This window comes from Pan paniscus, chromosome 10 (genome assembly GCF_029289425.2).
Source record: "Pan paniscus chromosome 10, NHGRI_mPanPan1-v2.0_pri, whole genome shotgun sequence".
NCBI lineage: Eukaryota > Metazoa > Chordata > Mammalia > Primates > Hominidae > Pan > Pan paniscus.
In genome coordinates, this window is record NC_073259.2 from 74,792,669 (window position 1) to 74,797,262 (window position 4,594).

The 4,594-nt window shown below is 44.0% G+C and overlaps 1 pseudogene; it reads right to left on the minus strand.

The window, feature by feature from the left end:
* Positions 1-511: 511 nt before the first annotated feature.
* Positions 512-2,427, minus strand: LOC129393519 (acyl-coenzyme A thioesterase THEM4-like; annotated as a pseudogene).
* Between the last annotated feature and the right edge of the window lie 2,167 nt (positions 2,428-4,594).

Genomic DNA, 4,594 nt, shown 5'->3' on the forward strand with positions numbered 1-4,594 from the left:
ATATACCTGAGACTGGGTAATTTATAAAGAAAAAGAGGCTTAATGAACCCACAGTTCCACGTGGTTGGGGAGGCCTCACAATCATGGCAGAAGGTGAAAGTCATGTCTTACATGGCAGCAGACAAGAGAGAAAATAAGAACCAAGTGAAAGGGTTTTCCCCTTATAAAACCATCAGATCTCATGAGACTTATTCACTCCCATTGGGTACCTCCCACAACACATGGAAATTATAAGAACTAAAATTCAAGATGAGATTTGGGTGGGGACACGGCCAAACAATATCATTCTGCTTCTGGCTCCTCCCAAATCTCATGTCCTCACATTTCAAAACCAATTATGCCTTCCCAACAGTCCCCCAAACTCTTAACTCACTTCAGCATTAACTCAAAGTCCACAGTCCAAGGTCTCATCTGAGACAAGGCAAGTCTCTTCCACCTATAAGCCTGAAAAATCAAAAACAAGTTAGTTACTTCCTAGACACAATGGAGATAGAGGCATTGGATAAATACAGCAATTCCAAATGGGAGAAATTGGCCAAAATGAAGGGGCTATAGGCCCTGTGCAAATCCGAAAACCAATAGGGCAGTTATTAAACCATAAAGTTCCAAAATGATCTCTTTTGACTCCATGTCTCACATCCAGGTTATGCTGATGCAAGAGGTGGTTTCCCATGGTCTTGGGCAGCTCTACCCCTGTGACTTTTCAGGGTTCAGTCTGTCTCCTGGCTGCTTTCATGGGCTGGCATTCAGTTTCTGTGGCTTTTCCAGGTGCACAGTGCAAGCTAGCAGTGGATCTATCATTCTGGGGTCTGGAGGACGATGACTCTCTTCTCACAGCTCCAGTAAGCAGTGCCCCAGTGGGGACTCTGTGTAGGGGCTTCAACTCCACATTTCCCTTCTGCACTGCCTAAGCAGAGGTTCTCAATAAGGGCCTGACCCCTGCAGCAAACTTCTGCCTGGACAACCAGGTATTTTTTTTTTTTTTAAATGGCACAGTGGTTTAATCTCTAGAATCCCAGACAACAGATTTGAGGTATTCATTCCTATAGGATCTGGCTGTGCCTCCTACTCTGATCAAAAAGATTCATGTGTTCAGATACAACAAAGCTAGCTTTCTAACTTACTAACTTACAATGTATATGCATATGCACATGCCTGTGTGTTCCCCGCCATGTATTTATTCTTCATGCTTGGTTTTCTGGCATTTTGAAGTTTGCAGTAAAAGTTTCAATACACATTTATTTCTCTAGTCCGCAGTTGAGCAGGTAACATATCCTAAGGAGACAGAGTTTTTTTTGTTTTGTTGTTTTTTTTGAGATGGGTTCTTGTTCTGTTGCCCAGGCTGGAGTGATGTGGCATGATCTTGGCTCACTGCAACCTCTGCCTCCCGGGTTCAAGCAATTCTCCTGCCTCAGCCTCCTGAGTAGCTGGGACTACAGGCGCACGCCCCATGCCCAGCTAATTTTTTGTATTTTAGTAGAGATGGGGTTTCATCGTGTTGCCCAGACTGATCTTGAACTCCTGAGCTCAGGCAATCCGCCTGCCTCGGCCTCCTAAAGTGCTGGGATTATAGGTGTGAGCCATAGTGCCCAGCCTAAGAGTTGTTGATATGCTCGCAGGAAGTGTTTCTGTGTTAAAAAGTTGAGAAGATGGAAAGTGAATCCTCGTATTCAGAAGGCTGTTTCAGAAGGTCACTGTTGGCAGGCTTCTCCCTACAGGGATTCAGCAGTGAGGGAGCAGAGTATTCAGGGGACAACTGCTTCTTCTGGAGGGGAGAGAATGAGATGGAGTTCACCAGCAGCTCTTTATGTCAGACTTTTAGCAGGATTCAGCTTTATAAATAAGCTTGTTGCCTCTGAGTATGAGGTCTTCTCATCAACACTCTGAACATTACAGGAAACAAAAAATTTTCTTCCTTCAACTTTATCAAGTTGGCAATTTATCATAACAACAGAACAAAGAGGGATAGGTCTTTTGTAATTGATGTTGAGATTGGCAGTCATGACAATTCCCCCAGCCATCATTGCACACATACCAACAGTAGCATCAATCGTCGTTGCAATGGCATCTCCATGAACGAATCCAGGTGGTCCTTCCAGGTAAGGGCCTCCTTGAAATAAGCAAACCATCCTTTTCTCAACGTCATTGTAGAACATCATGTATTCAAAGCCCAGGCCATCATCAAAGTTTCTGGTGAAGAGCTGGGCCTGTGACATCTGTTCTTCTTTCATAAGCTTTGGGTCAGCGCAGGTCACGGCTCACTACCTGGCAGGGGCAGGCCTACCGGTGGTGGGCGCAGGGACCCCAGCATGCGGAGGCACGCAGCACAGCTCCTCAGCATGGCTCTGGGCCACGAGGGCCGGGGGGCCGCACTTACTCTAGCCCTGGACAGTGAACACTACCCGACATCCAGGTATTTCTATAAATCCTCTGAAATCTAGGCAGAGGTTCCCAAACCTCAATTCTTGACCTCTGTGCACCCACAGAACAACACCACATGGAAGCTGCCAAGGCTTGGGGCTTGTACCCTCTGAAGCAACAGCCCAAGCTGTATCTTGGCCCCTTTTAGCCATGGCTAGAGCAGTTGGGATGCAGGGCACCAAGTCTGTAGGCTGCAAACAGCAAGGGGGCCCTGGGCCCAGCCCTGGAAACCATTTCTTCCTCCTAGGCCTCTGGTCTGTGATGGGAGGGGCTGGCTCAAAGGTCTCTGAAATGCCCTGGAGACATTTTTCCCGTTGTCTTGGCGATTAACATTTGGCTCCTCGTTACTTGTGCAATTTTCTGCACCTGGCTTGAATTTCTCCTTAGAAAATGGGTTTTTCTTTTCTATCACATCATCAGGCTGCAAATTTTTCAAACTTTTATGCTCTGTTTCCCTTTTGAAAACTGAATACCTTTAACAGCACCCAAGTCATATCTTGACTGCTTTGTTACTTAGAAATTTCTTCCACCAGATACCCTAAATCATCTCCCTCAAATTCCAAGTTCCACGAATCTATAGGTCAGGGGCAAAATGCCACCAGTCTCTTTGCTAAAATAAAGCAAGAGTCACTTTTACTCCAATTCCCAACAAATTCCTTATCTCCATCTGAGACCACCACAGCCTGGATTTCATTGTCCATGTCATTATCAGCATTTTAGTGAAATGCTGATTTGACCAAGTTCTCTAGGAAGTTCTACACTTTCCCACATTTTTCTGTCTTCTTCTGAGCCTTCCAAACTGTTCCAACCTCTGCCTACTACCCAGTTCCAAAGTCACTTCCACATTTGTGTATATCTTTACCACAGTGCCCCACTCTACTGGTATCGATTTACTGTATTTGTCTGTTTTCATGCTGCTTTTAAAGACCTACCCAATCTGGGTAATTTATGACAAAAAAAGAGGCTTCATGAACTCACAGTTCCACGTGGCTAGGGAAGCCTCACAGTCATGGCAGAAAGTGAAAGGCACATCTTACATGGCAACAGACAAGAGAGAAAATAAGAACCAGGCAAAAGGAGTTTCCCCCTTATAAAACCATCAGATCTCATGAGACTTATTCACTACCATGAGAACAGTATGAGGAGAACTGCCGCCATGATTCAATTACCTCCCACCAGGTCCCTCCCACAACACATAAGAATTATGGAAGCTATAATTCAAGATGAGATTTGGGTGGGGACACAGCCAAACCATGTCAACATCCAACTTGGAAAAGAGGAACTAGAATTGTCCCTCTTTGTAGATGACATGATCTTATATTTAGGAAAACCAAAAGACTACTCCAAAAAACTCTTAGAACTGGTTAAAAAATTCTGCAAAGGTGCACAACACAAAATCAACATACACAAATTAGTAGTATTTCTTTACACCAATGATGAGCTATCTGAAAAAGAAATCAAGAAGACAATTCTATTTACAATAGCCAAAAAATGTAAAATACCTATGAATAAATTTAAACAAGGAGGTGAAAGACCTTTACAAAAACAAAAACAAAAAACAAAATACACCAAAAAACAAAACCACAAAACGCAGATGAAATAAATTGAAGAAGACACACACACACACACATACACACACACACACACACACAAACATGAAAAGAAGCCTGGGCATGGTGGTTCATGCCTGTAATCCCAGCACTTTGGGAGGTCGAGTCAGGCAGATCACTTGAGGTCAGGAATTCAAGACCAGCCTGACCAACGTGATGAAACCCCGTCTCTACTAAAAATACAAAAATTAGTTGGGTGTGGTGGCATGTGCCTACAATCCCAGCTACTCAGGAGGCTGAGGCAGGAGAATCACTTGAAGCTGGGAGGTGGAGGTTGCAGTGCAGTGACCCGACATTGTACCACTGTGCCACTGCACTCCAGCCTGGGCAACAGAGTGAGACTCTGTCTCAGAAAAAAAAAAGGAAAGAGCATGCTCATGGATTAGAATAATTAATACTGTTGAAATGACCATACTACCCAAAGCAATCTACAGATTCAATGCAATCTCTATCAAAATATCAATGCCATTTCTCACAGAAATAGTAAATATCCTAAACCATAAAAGAGCTTGAATAGTCAAAGCAATTCTGAGCAAAAAGAATAAAGCTGGAGGCATCATACT